This window comes from Pleurodeles waltl, chromosome 11, assembly GCF_031143425.1.
Source record: "Pleurodeles waltl isolate 20211129_DDA chromosome 11, aPleWal1.hap1.20221129, whole genome shotgun sequence".
Taxonomy (NCBI): Eukaryota; Metazoa; Chordata; class Amphibia; order Caudata; family Salamandridae; genus Pleurodeles; species Pleurodeles waltl.
The window spans coordinates 197864882-197882236 of record NC_090450.1 but is presented as its reverse complement, the minus strand read 5'-3'; positions in this window follow the sequence as shown (position 1 = coordinate 197882236).

Below are 17355 nucleotides of genomic sequence, written 5' to 3'. Positions count from 1 at the left end.
GGCAACAGGTCTACCACAATCGGAAGAACTTTCATTCCATCAATGTGCAAGCTGTCTGCTTATCAGATTTTACATCTCAAGTGTGTGTGCCCACTTTCCTGGGCCAGCATGTGATTCCTTTGTACTACAGAGCAGCGCTATACCCCTGCAGATGTTACGACTTGGATCCTAGAGGGCCTGGCTTTTTGTTAAGTACAATATGACTTGATGATCTTTTATCAGAATCTTAGTTTAGGAAGGGGCAATGGCTTGCTATGAGAATATTCTGTTGATGTGTTGCTACTATGTAGGAAACTCAGCATATCCTAACCGACCAGGGTTGTTGGCACTGATGAGGAATCCCCCCAGAAGAAGGGGAAGTCTGCTTCAATCAGGCACATGGAAGAACATGAAGGCCAGTGGAGCAGGCTTTTTGGGTTCCTCAAGGTCAGGTTTAGTTGCCTGGGCAAGACAGTAGAGCCTTCCTCTACACATCCGATAAGGTGCATGCTCCACAGGATTACCCTGCAACAGAACATCCCAATAATCACAGAGGAGGCAGACGTGAAGAGTTACAGGGTGAAGATGTTGAGATACCCAATGAAGATGACAGTGGTGAAGAAGAAGGAATTGATCTACAGCAAAATGTCATTGAGAACTTCTTCACCTGGTTGTAATTGTACATTTACATATTGTAATCTCCAATGTCAGTGCAACTTGTAACATAGGGAACATAGCAGTCTGCAATGGTAATTAGTTAGGAATGATCAGTTCAGGAAAGTCCATGGAAAAGATGTTACTGGATCTGAATTTCCAGGCATTGAATACTGTGTTTGTTGTCATAGATTAATTTTGCTTGTGCTATGTATACGAGTTCTTCTAACTGTTTATTTGAGTCAAACTTGTTATGTGGAATGATTAATTATCCTTTTTTATTCTGTTTTGGGTTCCTTCACCGTGTCATCTTCATTTAGACATTTCGAAGTTGTGACATTTGCAGTGATATGTTGCTGATGGACAGTACAAGGTGAACATGTGCTGATCCTGGGACTAAAACGCACTTGGGATGGACAGCTCTTGTATAGAGACAACTTGCACTGTGACTGAATGGAAGCTTTGGTGATTGGATCACACCTGTTTTATGTGTTTTGTTGCCATCAAGGCAATATCAGACACACAACCTTCTCAAACCACATGTATGTGCCAAGCCTTCACATTGACTAAATCTTCATTTTATGTTCAGTGGAAGTAGCTGTTGATGTCTCCTCATAGTTGATGGGACTTTTTTTTACCACACCACTGAATTGTGTTTGGGACATTGCACCAGATACTGCCACAGTGTCCTGTAATGGGCATGTAGCCTCAATTTGTTATACGGCCATGATGTAGACTATTGGTGTTATTGATGTAGGATTCCTATTATGAGGGCAGGATGTATGGCTCCAGCTGAGGTCATACATCAATGATAGTTTGCCTATTTATATTGATCCCATGCAATATTCCCTTTCTTCATTGGTTTGAAGGTCGTGGTGGGTCCATCACTAAATGGCAGAGACAATTGGGGTTATGCCTGGTTTGTGAAACTGAGCTCTGATTCCTTCAAGGACTTGTTACCTACTTATGATTGTTACCTATATATTGTGAATTTGTTTTATTTTCTTTGAATGAAATGGGTAGCACATTACCTCTTTGACATTTATAATTTTGCTTTGCAAATTCATGTTCAAAAGAATTGACAACATGATGGTAGAAGACAGATGTGACAAATGAAATGCCACAATAAATACAAGTGTCTTGAAGTTTGAGTCCATATATTTTATTTGCATGACATAAAAGAACAGAAAGGTGACTCACAGAATATGAAAATGAACAAAAAAAGTCTACCATGGTGGATGAAAGTGTGGTAATAGAGCTAAAACCAGTTTGCAGTCCAATTTACAAATTACAGCTGTCCTCAGAAAAGGTAAATGTGTCCTTGATATAGTCTGAAGAATGAATGGTAGACACACATTGGAGGAAATTAGGATCTGCGTCTCTTGGAGGTGGAGGTCTTGCCATCCTGTCATTGCGGTCCGGACGACAGTCCCCTCTGGGGGGGAAGGGGAGGTAGGGTGTTTGCACAGGTGCACAGACTGGGGTGGGAGGAGCAGGCTCCTCATGTGGCAGGGCCTTCCTGTCTGTGGCTGGCAGTGGTGTACTGAGGCCAGATGTATAGGGAACACAGACAGGGGCAGATGGAATGGGAAAGCTCTACCTCATGCGGTAGTAGAGGGTGTAAAGCACCCCAGTCAGGGGGCTCATATTTTCATTTTGGTTGTGTATTCCCAACATAAGCTCCCTCTGTATCACCTTCATCTGCCGGAACTCAGTTACAACCTAGCCCATCATGTCTTGGGACTGTTGTCTGCTCCCAAGACTTGGTCAATGGTGGTCTGGCTGACAAAGACCCCAGTGGCCTCACATGGCTGGCCAACAGATTCCCTCCCACAACCCCTACTCCCCATTACCTTGTGCCCATAAAGAAGTATGCCCCATCCCACTGGCATAAGTGGAGGCGGTGTTGGTGTTGTCTCAACAGCAGCTACGACTTGGGGGCTCAGGATTGGTGTGTAGCTCCTTGGTTTCCAGGAAGTGGAGGTGTCCTCATGCTGAGATGGTGTTACAGCTGGGATGGGAGGTGTAGGTGTGGGCCGAGAGTGTCAAGGATCATGCCAAACTAGTAAATAATCATGTACAAATAAGTAAACATGTAAAACATTCACATTGAAATATCGTTGGATAATGTGACATCGGTACATTTTAAGAAAAGTATACTGTGATTACATACTTGTATTTGGTTACACTGCTTGCCTCCATTTTTGCATTAAGATGTATGTACATTTTTAGCCAAACGAGACGTCAAGGCAGTGTACAGACTTTCATTTCAGTAGCGCGTGACAAATGAGCAACGTGCTTGATGACTCATCTCCAAAGACATCAGCTGCATGAGGCACGTGTATGACTCATCGCACTGCAGCAAGAGACTAGCTATAAAACCCACACATTCAACAAACCCTTCTTTGCATTCCTTCTTCAAGTGTTTGCTCATCTCGCTGAAGCATTCGGATTGAATCATTGGAGCTGAAATAAATTATACTTACCCGTTGAAGCGTTCCAGTCTTCAGTTGACCTTGATTCGGGAAATGGAACGATATCGGTAAGGAAAGAAGAAAAAATGTAAAGCTAATACAAAAAACGCAGCGCTGCGCGGCATTAGTTTACAAGGACAAGACAATTAGGCCCTCATTACAACCCTGGTGGTAAAAGCCGCTTACCGCCGTGCAGAAGACCGCCAACACACCGCCGCAGCCATTATGACCCACATCTCGGAATCCGCCAAAATTCAGACACCCACACAAGTCCGCCACACCAAAGGTCAGTGATAAACTGGCGATAACAAAACCTCCACCATCACGCCAACAGAAATACGCCCACACTATCACGACACACGAATCCACGTGGCGGTGTTTCAACTGCGGTATTCCATTGGCGGTACATACCGCCGCGCTCAAAATACACACACTTCTACAAAACATCCCCACATCGGACAATTCAAAATGCACACACCTGAGACACATATACACACACCACTCCCACACACCCATTACAATAACACACACCCACATCACCCACAAACCCCCACGATAAAAAATTCAGAATGGAGGCCGGAGAGAGACACCACCAGCAAGTACAACAGCATCCACAGGCACATAACACCATCACCCATACAACTTCCATGCACCTCACACAACACACCACTACATATCACCACACTTATCACCACATACTCCACCCCACACATCACCTACACCACCCCATGGCACTGCAAAGACACCCCAGGTTCTCGGAGGAGGAGCTCAGGGTCATGGTGGAGGAACTCGTCCGGGTAGAGCCACAGCTATTCGGAGCACAAGTGCAGCACACCTCAATTGCAAGGAAGAGGGAGCTATGGGGAAGAATAGTGGAAAGGGTCAACGCAGTGGGACAACACCCAAGAAATCGGGAGGACAGGAGGAAAAGGTGGAACGACCTACGGGGGAAGGTGCGTTCCATGGTCTCAAGACACCACCTGGTGGTTCAGCGGACTGGCGGTGGACCCCCACCTCCTCCCCCACAACTAACAACATAGGAGGAGCAGGTCTTGGTGATTCTGCATCCTGAGGGCCTCGCAGGAGTAGGTGGAGGAATGGACTCTGGTAAGTCAAAGCTTTACTATTACATCCCCCACCCTACCTGCATGCTATCACATACCCCCACCCTCGCCCTCACCCCATCACTCCAACTCCTCACAAATGTCCCAATTTCACAAACCACACATCCCAACACCAAGGCCTGCATGCAACACCAAAGCATGGACACCCTTCATCAAAGCATGCCCACAGCACATAGCCATACACCCCCCTAAACCACCATCACACAAGCTCCCACACAGGAATGCTAGCACTGGGGTACACGTTCACCCACTCATTGCACACCATTACACACACAGATTTAACAAACATCCTTTTATACCCCTGCAGGACCCCTACCCAAAGTCACCGGACAGGAGGGTCCACACATGTCCACACCACCAACAGAAGAGGCCCACAGTGATGACAGCAGCTCTGTCCAACTGGATCTAGATGACCAGCCCGGACCATCGGGGACCTATGGACAGTCGGTTCCCCTCACACAGGCACAGGCCACCACAGACCTTCACCCCTCTGGAAATACCAGCACAACACCCACCCAGCGGGCCCATACCTCCGTCCCCAGGACACGTCAATCAGCTGTGTGTCCACCACTACAGGGAACCAAGGATAACCCACCACCCCAACAACAACACAGTCCAGGGGACGGAGACCCAGGAACACAGCGGAACTAGGAGGGCTGCCGTGCGGCAGGGGGAGGACAGGCCAAGGGAACCCACTCTCCACGAGGCCCTCTCCTCCATCATGGGAGCATACCACCACTCCCAGGAGACAATGGCAACGGTACTGGCCAAGTTTCAGGAGACCCATTGCATGCAGGAGGAACAGTTTATGGGCTTCAGGGAGAAACTCAGAACCATCAGCTCCACCCTGGGCACCATTGTAGGGGTGCTGAGAAAGTACTCAACACCAGGAGGGACACTGTGGCACTACAAGGGGCCCCTACCAATAGCATGGACGATGAACTGCCCACCACCTCCGCCGGCGCTAGAGGACAGGACGCCCTGCCACAGGACCACCACACCAGCACCCCACCCCCTGCAGACGGAGAACCACCATGCAAACGGTCCCTGAGATCCAAGAACAAGACAGAGAACGATGCCAAGACCACCACCAAGAAATGAGACCACCCTGATTGTCATCCTACTGTCCCACTTTGTCACCCTGTCAATAATTAAACTGCCCCAGCTCCACTTCCTATGCCCATATGGGCAATGCACCTGTGAGACTAATAGACTGGACTCTGCCATGGACACTCCTCCACCATCACCACTCACCATTTAACTTCCACCTCCAATATTTTGCATTTAAATAAACACACCTAAAGCACAAAATGATCTGGAGTCTGTCTGTGATTTAGAAATAGTGTATTTGCAATTACAGTGACAAAATGTTTTTGAAATAGTAATCTAAACATACCTATGTCACACAGCTCCAGTCCATGAGGAATTTAAGCAGATGTCACACAGTGCGACCCACATCTGTGAAACTGTAAGGGAGAGTGACAACCCATACACTGTGTGAAAACGACAGACAGGAGAGAGGTAGTAGTGTAAAAGTACATGTAGTAGGCAGGATTGTATTCTTACCTGTGTTTCACTGGAAATATTGCTGGATCACTGAGACCCTGTTCTGCATGTCTTCTTCCTCTGCTTCCTCCTCATCACTGTCCACAGGCTCCACAGCTGCAACAACACCGCCATCTGGACCAACCTCCTGCAGAAAAGGAAACTCTTGTCGCAAAGCCAAGTTGTGAAGCATACAGCAGGCCACGATGATCTGGCACACCTTCTTTGGTGAGTAGAATAGGGATCCACCTGTCATGTGGAGGCACCTGAACCTGGCCTTCAAGAGGCCGAAGGTCCACTCGATCACCCTCCTAGTTCGCCCATGGCCCTCATTGTACCGTTCCTCTGCCCTGGTCCTGGGATTTCTCAGTGGGGTCAGTAGCCATGACAGGTTGGGGTAACCAGAGTCACCTGCAAATGGCGAGGGACAACTGTTAGACACACACTAACCTATAGGGATATACACAGACAACCATTCCCACTGTCTTGCTTCCAGGGGCTCACCTAATAGCCACACACGGTGCCTCTGGAGTTGACCCATCACATAAGGGATGCTGCTATTCCGCAGGATGTAGGCGTCATGCACTGAGCCAGGGAACATGACATTCACATGGGAGATGTACTGGTCTGCTAAACATACCATCTGTACATTCATACAATGATAACTCTTCCGGTTTCTGTACACCTGTTCACTCCTGTGGGGGTGGACCAAAGCCACATGGGTCCCATCAATGGCACCTATGATGTTGGGAATATGTCCCAGGGCATAGAAATTACCTTTCACTATAGGCAAATCCTCCACCTGAGGGAAAACGATGTAGCTCCTCATGTGTTTCAGAAGGGCAGACAACACTCTGGACAATACGTTGGAAAACATAGGCTGGGACATCCCTGATTCCATGGCCACAGTTGTTTGAAAAGACCCACTTGCAAGGAAATGAAGCACTGACAGCACCTGCACTTGAGGGGGGATTCCTGTGGGATGGCGGATTGCTGACATCAGGTCTGGCTCCAACTGGGTACACAGTTCCTGGATTGTGGCACGGTCAAACCTGTAGGTGAATATCAAATGTCGCTCCTCCATTGTCGACAGGTCCACCAACAGTTGGTACACCAGAGGATGCCGCCCTCTCCTCACATGTCCCAGCGGACGGTGCCTATGAAGGACAACAGCGAGCACAGAGTCAAACAACTCAGAGGTACGTACCCACAGTTTACACAGAACACCAATCATACACAAAAGGTGGCCTGTATGTGTGTTGAGTCTATGCTTAGGTATGTGTGACGCAGTTGAAAATGAGGCCATGTGGGCCCCTGAAATGGCAGCTGCCTGACCTGTAAAGTGGGAAAATGGGATCTGAGGTAACTGCGCTGGCGTTCTACACCGTCGCGGTAGGCGGTCGGAGACCGCGGTGCAATGCTGCATTGGTTAACATTGGACCCTATGGGTCCCAGGAGCCAATGACGATGTATGCCGGCGGTAATGGTACGCACCGCCGCGGACGTGACCGCCGCGGACGTGACCGCCATTTTCTATCTATTCAATCACTCGATACCTGATCTTCGACAGGAGAGGAACTACACTGCAAGTGCTGCTGTGACCTCGGTCTGGAAGAGACAATGGCTCGTGCGTCTGGGGAAAGGGCCCCTGCCTTCACATCGGAGGAGTTGGAGAAGCTCGTGGATGGGGTCCTCCCCCAGTACACGCTACTCTACGGTCCTCCAGACAAACAGATAAGTACACAGGGAGCATGTTGTATGGGCTATGCCTGTGTTGAGAGGGCTGGATGTAAGAAGGAAGGGGGCAGAGTGCTGCGTCAATGAAAGACGGTGAATGCATGTGCCACATGGCAAGGGTAGGGATGGGGCCAATCACTTTGATGGTGCAGTTGGTAATGAATTCTGTTCTTCCCCTGTACATTTCATGTAGGTCAGCGCCCACCTGAAGAAAGATATATGGCGTGCCATCGCCTAGAACGTCCAGACCTCGGGGGTCTACAACAGACAGAGCACCCACTGCTGGAAAAGATGGGAGGACATTCGCCGCTGGAGCAAGAAGACGGCGGAGGCTCAGCTGGGGATGGCCTCCCAACGTGGGAGGGGTGCCCGTCGCACCATGACTCCCCTGATGTTCAGGATCCTGGAGGTGGCCTACCTGGAGTTGGATGGTGCTTGAGGGCATCACAGCAGACACAAGGGGGTGAGTACACTCTCATTCTGCTGACTTTGTGCGCAGTGGAGGTGTCTGGGTGGGGGAGGAAGGCTGTGGGTTTCCCTAGGCCAGGGCGAGTTCCGTAGGCAAGGCCCCTCCGTAAGGCAGGCCATGTGGCACCCCAGCCCACCTCTGTAGACTTCCAAGTACAGCTATTCATGCCCCTGTGTCATCTATGTGTGCAGATGTCATCCATAGGCTTGTAGGCCATTTCCCAGTAATTGAACAGTGGAGACCAAGAGCGCGGCGTAGTGCAGGGGGCTTCTGTGTCTGTCTTGTCCGCTAACGGTAGCTGTAATCCATGCACTCAACATGTCTTTCTTCTGTCGTCCCCCCCCCCTTTTTCTGTTCTCCCTGTTCTTGTGTGCATTAGCATCATCAGGCGGAGGAGCAGTGGCACCGGAGCACGAGGGAGCTGCATCCCACATGGCCCTGGAGGGCGAAACTACGGACTCGGAATTCACCAGTGGGACGGAGGGCGAGGGGAGCTTCACTGCAGGGACAGGAGCTGGCACCAGCGTCACGGACACATCCTCTGATGGGAGCTCCCTTGTGATGGCGGCAACATCTGGGCCCCCTGCATCTACAGGTACAGCCGCCACCCCCCCTACCAGCACCGCCCTGCCAGCAGTCCCTCTGCCTTCGCCCCGTGCCCGCTCACGCAGGAGGGTGGGCATCACCTTCGCACCAGGAACCTCAGCCCCTGCCCCAGTCACCCCTGCTGACCTCAGTGAGGAGGCCATTGACCTCCTCAGCTCCCCCACTGTTGGGCAGTCCACCATTTAGAATGCCATCCAGGGTGTAGAAAGGCAGTTGCAACACACTAATGCATTCCTGGAGGGCATTCATTCAGGTCAGGCGGCCCTTCACCAAGCTTTTTAAACTCTGGCCTTGTCCTGCTTTCCTACTTATCTCGTAATCAGAGCTTACAGAACATATCAAGAATGCACTTCTGAGTTCAAAGAAGACTTTTATTGTTGTTAATTCTTCCCCACCCACAAGTTCGTAAGAGACAAATTAATAGATTTCAAGCACACGTTCAATGAAAACAAAATATATTTGCAATGTACACAGCAGGTTATATTTATAAGATATTGAATGCAAAGCAAAACAAATACTTCAACGTGTGAGAAACTATTTACAGCTTCATCTTTCTAGGGTCTGCAAGTTGATGACTCCAGTCAACTGCGAGAAAGAGATAATCTTCCCACACGGGAGACTGGCAACTGGCGCCAAGTTCCAGTCCGAAGTCAGGCAGATTCGAATCTAATTCTCTGAAGCCCTGAGCCACCCTTAGAAAAGCGTTCCCCCTCCTCTCAGACCCGGGAAAACTACGCAAGCCTTTGGAGACTGGCCAGATCTCCTAGACTGCTCCTCTTCCCAGGCTTGAGCCGAACGGAAAACACAAAATGTACTCTCTCTTATCAGGTCTAGTCTAGTGTGAGAAGAAAACATCTTGGTTCATCTTGTGCAAAAACACAGCTTGGAAAAATACAGCTTGGATTCTCAACTGCAATGTCTAACTCCACGTTAAAGGCAATAGGCAGCTAACTTAAATATCAAATGTAATGTCTAGTGTCATGTCAAAGCCAATAGGCAGCTGAGCTGAATACAAAATGCAATGTCTAATATCATGTCAAAGCCAATAGGCAGCTGAGCTGAATACAAAATGCAATGTATAATATCATGTCAAAGCCAAGAGGCAGCTAAACTGAATACAGCATGTCAAAGCCAATAGGCAGAATACAGAATGTAATGGCTAATGCAATGTCAAAGCCAATAGGCGGCTAAACTGGATACAGAAAGACATGGCTAATGCCATGTCAAAGCCAATAGGCGGCTAAACTGAACAAAACATATAATGTGCTACTGGTGAACATTGAGCAACTAATATGTGCAGTGGTGAAACACAAAGTCATTGGTCAAACTCCATTATTAGCATCACAGGCCTCAGCACTGATGGCAGCCATTGTCACCATCTCTAGCCTCCCCCTCCAACTTCCTCCACCCAGACCCAATCCCCTGTACCTCTGCCTATCCCAAGCACACCATCAGACCAGCCTGCACACACCTCACCACACAAGGGAAGCTCAGGCAAACATAAGCACCACACATCCCACAGACACTCACGAAGCAACACACACATGCAGACACACCAACATCCACTGCCTCCACTGTGTCCCCATCCTCCTCGTCTCCCTCCTCCCTCCCAGTGTCGTCTACACTCACACCTGCATGTACTACCTCTACAGCCACTACGTCCCTCACCAGCACACCCACCAGCACACCCCGCTCACGTGCAGTCACCACCCCACTACCATTCACACGTCCCCTGTGTCCTCTCCCAGTGTGTCTGTGACACCCCTTCCCAAGGTACACAAACGCAGACACACACCCACCCAACAGCCATCCACCTCACAACAGCCTCCAGCGCATGCACGTGCCCCCAAAGTCACCAAATGTACACCTCCTACTACCACCACCTCTTCCTCCACTCCCAAACCCCCTCCAGCTACCCGTCTCAGTGTGTCCAAGAAACTTTTCCTGTCCAAGAGACCTTTCTTTCCCACACCTCCCCCACCCTGTCCATCTCATAGGTCCCGAAGTAGCACCTCAGCCACAACATCTACGGGACTAGTGGTGCCTGTAGTCACCGGTATGTGGAGTGCACCGGCCACCAGGACAGCCAGTGTGGCATGGAGCCACAGCACAGCCAGTCACCCACCTGTGAAGCATCAGAAATTGGCCAGTGCCCGGCGGGAGAGGGGGAAGACTCCAGCCACCAAAGCCGCTCTGAGGGGTCCCGGTGGGAGTGTGGAGTCAGCTGTGACACCTCCCAAGGTGGGGAAGGGCCACAAGGAACCCGGCAAGTCTGGGAAGAGCTGCACAGCGGAGAAGACCGCCATCATCCCCGCTGCCCAGGAGGCCACTGCCAGCCCCAGCCCAGCTGCCCAGGAGGCCACTTCCAGCCCCAGCCCAGCTGCCCAGAAGGCCACTGCCAGCCCCAGCCCAGCTGCCCAGGAGGGCACCGCCAGCCCCAACCCAGCTGCCCAGGAGGCCACTGCCAGCCCCAGCCCAGCTGCCCAGGAGGCCACCGCCAGCCCCAGCCCAGCTGATCCGTGAAGGACCGTCAGCACAAGCACCGCTGGGCCATGGAGGACCGGCAGCACAAGCACCGTTGAACAGGGCACCGCCAGCACAAGCCCCGCTGGGCCATGAAGGACCGCCAACTCAAGCACCGCTGAGCCATGAAAGACCGCCAACTCAAGCACCGCTAGCCCATGAGCGGCAGGGGCACTGACGCAACTGGGTCCGTCACAGGGTGAGTGATGCACTCTGGGCACCAGTCCCCCTCCAGAACCAGTGGAGAGATTCATCCACTACCTCTGTCCTTCACAGGATGAAGCACTCTGGGCACCAGTCCCCCTCCAGAACCAGTGGAGATTGTCATCCACTACCTCTGTCCTTCACAGGATGAAGCACTCTGGGCACCAGTCCCCCTCCAGAACCAGTGGAGAGATCCATCCACTACCTCTGTCCTTCACAGGATGAAGCACTCAGGCACCAGTCCCCCTCCAGAACCAGTGGAGACTGTCATCCATTACCTCTGTCCTTCACAGGATGAAGCACTCTCGGCACCAATCCCCCTCCAGAACCAGTGGAGAGATCCATCCACTACCTCTGTCCTTCACAGGATGAAGCACTCTGGGCACCAGTCCCCCTCCAGAACCAGTGGAGACTGTCATCCACTACCTCTGTCCTTCACAGGATGAAGCACTCTGGGCACCAGTCCCCCTCCAGAACCAGTGGAGAGATCCATCCACTACCTCTGTCCTTCACAGGATGAAGCACTCTGGGCACCAGTCCCCCTCCAGAACCAGTGGAGACTGTTATCCACTTGAGAGACTGTGGCTTTGCACTCCCCAGGATTGAACAGTGGGCATTGAGCCCCCTCGTGGATCTGGCATCGTACACTCATCCTGCTGAGGTGCCCCTCCTTCCCTTCCCCCTAAGGTGCCTGCTGTATTTCTATCTGATGCCCCTGTAGTGTTCTCTCTGTTTTGATCGGGTATCGAGTGTGGGCCTCGCCCATGCATTTTGGGCCCAGTGGTCCACGGACTATAAATAGTGCAATACCTGGACTTGTATTATTGATGTATATATTTGTTTATGGTGTATATATTTTGGAGTACTGGATTTTAATAGATTACAATCGTTAAAATCATTTCCTTTTGTCTTTGCATTCTTTCGGGGGGTTTGGGGGTGTAACTGTGATGTATTGATGTGCATTTGTGTGTGTTGTATTGGGTGAGGGTGGGAGTGTTGCATGTGTGTGTCCCTGTTTTTTCCCTCCCCCCTCCTCTGTGTCGTAGGTGCAGTACTCACCATGGTCTTCGCAGCCGGCTTTCGTGCTCCTGGTAGAGGAGCAGGAAGACTATCGCAGGTAGAATTTGGAGTTCCGGTTCCATGGTGTCCTCGTGGGGTATGTAGAGGTGAACTTTTTCCTTCGGGATTCCTGGTTCCGCCGTGTTTTTATCCGCAGTGAATCCGCCCCAGAAAAGGTGGCGGATTGGCCTGTCATAATAGTGTGGGCGGTACATTGTCTCCTGCCTGTCTGTTGGCGGTGACCGCCGCGCTGTTTGTTTGTACCGCCGTGGCGGTCTGAGTGTTAAAGTGGCTGTCTTTGTTGGCAGTTTCCGCCACGTTCGTAATTGCAATTTGTTTACCGTCGGCCTGTTGGCGGTCTTACCACCGCTTTAACACCGTCCGCCAGGGTTGTAATGACCACCTTAATTAACAAAGGCGATCACACCGACACAAGTACTCAAAAAGATCGAATGCTGTAAAGAGACCTTTAATAAGATTAACCCACAAGGAGGATTTCGAACAGTTCCTTAATCGCTTTGGTAAAAAAAGGAGGATCAACAGAACTTTTGCCTTTTATGAACATTGTGTTGAATTGTTTGATGCTATTGAACTATTTCTACCCAAATTAGTTTACATAACTTCAGCAAAAACCAAGAGTCAAGTTAACTGAAGTGAGTTCAACTTCTTGCAGTTATAAAAGACATCCAGGAAGCTGTATGTATGAATATGTAATAAAAGTTTATGTAAAAAAGAGGTAGTAAAACATGCAATGCCATGTGTAATCGGTGAATTGGCAATAAAAATATTTTATTGCATATTGTTTTAGAAGTCATCCACGACCTCAACCTCCAGCACACCTATTTCCGGTGAGAATTAACCGTGAAGCCATCCACACTGAGGCCTTCCAAACGCACGCAGGTACATACATCTTGACAAGGTTTTAGGGAGAGTCTAGAGTGACAGATGCTGGGAGTTGTACAGGGGGTGAATAGTTCTTAACCAGACATAAAGCTAAGTGCCCTTTTTCAATTTCCTTTAAAAAGGTTGTCGATCGGAATTGAGCTGAGAGGACATCTTCCTGGAAGGCCCTTGTCCCTGAGCCTTACCTACCACTCAGGAGCTCACATATAATTCTGAGGACTACGTAGGGAGTTCGGAGGTTGGACCTTATCCTCTCCACATCTTTGGTGCTGGTATTCTCTCCAGGTAAAAGTGTGCCATAATCGTTGTCAGAGAGTGACTTGCTGGAGCTGTCTGGCCAGACAGACCAGATGTACCAGCTGACTTCTGGTCATCCGTACTTACAGCAGTGAAGTCCTCACTGAACGCTTGCTCCTGTTCTGGAGTGGAGGTGTTTTGGGTGGCACACGGTGGTCCACTGGCTCGGGGGACTGGACCTGAAAAGAATGGAGAGGATCTGTAATTAGTATTTAGTTTGTGCATCATATATTTCTTTATCTACAAATGAAGCAACCTCAAAAAGGAAAAACAAACTTATTAGGCATTTTTGTGATTTTCTATTTGTTTTACACATGCAGGATGATTTACACAGATGCCAACTCCAGTGATGACATTGTAGAGATGTCCTAAAATGCAAAAAATGTTATTTCTGAATCGTACATTACTTGTAGCAGACATTTAAGCCAACACTGTGGAGAGTAGATTAGAGTACTGAACCACTGCAAGGCCTAGCAGGCTACAAAACTGTCAACACCAGGGCAGTGCGCGCTCTATTGGAGACTAGAATGCAAAAACCCAGCACTCTCATAACAACTTAATTTATGCATTGTGCTGATATGTTGTTGTTTAACCTTTTGCATTGCAGAGTTCAATCCTGAAGACTTATTTTTAATGTGCTTACAAATGCTGTTCATTTGAAAAGTATTGCTGCAAGCTTTCAGAGTGTGTTAGGGTGTGGTACCTTTCCAGGGCCTTCTAGAGACTTTCCCTGCAATGCCTGGGTGAGGTTGTGGGCTGGGCCAAGACTCTATAAAAAGGAGCCAGCCCAGCTCCAAGTGCTCACTATTCAGAGGTCCCGGTGCAGAGCAGCAGCTACTTCCTGAGCTCCTGTCCCGGTGGCCTATTTGATCTTCCAGACATCTGACTTTCATTCTTCATTTAGAGATCCTTGTTCTGGGCAGTAAGACGGTGGTTGGGCTGGCCTCCTGACGCTGTTATCCAGAACTCTCATGTTCTTGGGCCTAATTCTTTTATGATTTGACAGAGTACTTTGCGCGTGTGAAATATGAGCTTGAGTGTTTGTGACATTTGCAGGGTGACTTGCGAATCGGCAAGACGTGCGATTCGTTTCATGATAATTTAATCTTGTTATTCATTGCACGCTACCATTTCTTGACAGTTGCATGGTGGCTTAAGAATCGGCAAAACGCGCAATTCGTTTTATGGTGTTTTAACTTTGTTATTCATTGCGCGCTATCATTTCTTGACATTTACATGGTGGCTTAAGAATCGGCAAGACACGCGATTCGTTTTATGGTGTTTTAACTTTGTTGTTCATTGCGTGCTACCATTTCTTGACATTTACATGGTGGCTTAAGAATCGTCAAAAGACGCGCAAATCGTTTCATTGTACTTTGATCTTGTTATTCATTGTGACCTGTTATTTCTTGGCATTTACATCGTGGTTTATGAATCGGCAAGACGCGCGATTCGTTTAATGATGATTTGACTTTGATATTCATTGCGTATTACCATTTCTTGGCTTTTAACATGGTGACACTCGAATCGGCAAGACGCACGATTCTCTACTCGAGTTTAATTCATGTTGTTTATTGTATGCCACTATTCTAAGATATTTATCATGTAATATTCGAGTTGACAAGTTATGTAATTTGTTTTTCCTGAATCCATATTGTGTTATTCATGGTGCAAAATCCTTTTATGGTGTTTACTATATATATATATATATATAAATCTACAATATGCGCAATTTGTGTTGAAACATTTTAAGAGTACACAGAAGATCAGAGTTTCTAGATGCAATATTATATGGTCCTAGTATGCATTCTCAAAAAAGGATTTATATGACTGGTTTAAAATTTAGTCAGAATGTTTTTCTGATTCTCATGTAAAGGAAAGTTCTTGAATAAGAACGTTTTCATTTAATCCATCTTGATTCCCTTACAGGTATTCGGCCATCTTGAAACTTAGTCATTTTAAACTTAATTCTTAGATTGTTCATGTTTTCAGAATGACTATGCTTAGAATCATAGTCTAGTATTGATTTCGGGAGATATAATTTTCATATTGTGTGTTCTAACCTTTTTCTTACTACAGGTCTCCTTCCCAGCTGTTTCCCTTCCTAATCCCCTCTTCCCCTCATGAACTCTCTTAGCCTCTGTGATTTATCTATCAGAGTCTTGGAGCTGATCAGTGGTGGACGTGTTGGGAACGTGCGCAGACCCCGAGGATCTGGTGACTCTGACAAAAACATTAGGAAAACTGTGGTTGCTTAATATTGTAACTGTCATTTATCCTCATATGGACAGTGCAAAGTAGATTGTGTGTGGCTACTACTTCTATTCAGCATGCCACATCACATTTAGGGACATTTTGGATTCAAAAGACTGTGAATTATGTGAGCATTTACATCACTACATTGTAGTTATAAGAAGTTGTCAACATGCTTGAGATACACAACTGACATTTTAATTCATAGCGTGACATGATGACTGTCAAATGCACACATTTTTTAGATGTGTGCACATATGGAAGTAAAGTATGGTGGAGCAACATTACATTGCACTATTGTTTTGCAGATCCAAACACAGGGAAACATGGTAGTTGTAGTCAACTGTTGACACTATAGACAATAGGTTTAAAAAGTGAGAAACAAGTATCTATTTGAATGACTATAGTGGAGATGAACACATATTTACAACAAGTATACACATATGGGTATGATGTAACTAGGTGAAATACCACTTACAAATACTATACCTTCATGTGCAAATGGATGGAGGTTTGGACCTGTTTTGGGGATTATAACAGTATGTATTGATAGGAAGCAAGGGGCTGGGCAAATGCAATGGATGATCCATGGAGAACAGCACACAATCTGACTAAACATACTCCACATTGTTAAAAAAAGAGATACAACCATAATGCTAGTAATTGGTATGAAACAAGATTTTATGTGGAGTCAAGTTTAGTTATATCTTTTTTACTAAGGGTGTTGAAGCATTCTAAAAGTCTAACTTAAAGACATGACTCCTTTTGTGATTGTTGAGACATTACTAAGTGTATCTTACCAGACTCCTTTCCACCAGGGATTCCAGTTAAGCCTTCAGGATGTGGGAGCCGCAAGACATTCTCCTCCCAGGGAAAGAGTTTTAATGGGGGGGTGGGAGAACCACCAGCAGTCCTCTGGGCCTCCATGTGACACTTGGGGCCAGGGAAAGCACTTTCCCCGCATGTTGTTCCACCTCTTCCTAAACTTTTCATGAGGGCACAAATTGTTTGAGACCACATTCACTCTATCAACTATTCTGGCCCACATTTGCCTTTTCAGAGATATGGTTATATTTGGTACTTGTTCTTCAAACAATTGTGGCTTTACTCTGATAATTTCGTCCACCATGACAGACAGCCCTCCCTCTGTGAAACAGGACTTTTTCCTCTTTGCCAATGTGAGTGTTTTCTAATCAAATCTAGTGCCCAAAAATGAAGGAAATGGTGCGAAAGTAAAATTGACAAAAAACATAGAGGGAGAGGAACACAGAAAAAAAACTGTCTCCTGTGTTGTAAATTTGGCTGGATGTCTGGTCTTCTGTAGTGTGATGGCAATGCAACATGGTCTCAAATGGAGTGTGTTTTGCAGATGTTCACAATTGTCCAAACAATATACAAGAGGTGTGGGCTACTAGCATCCAACCAATGAACACAGTCATAGTGCTATACAGAACGAGCCTGCAATGGACTCCTCTATCATGGGCCCACCGCTGATACACCGTCAGCACAACTATGTGATCTAAATCGG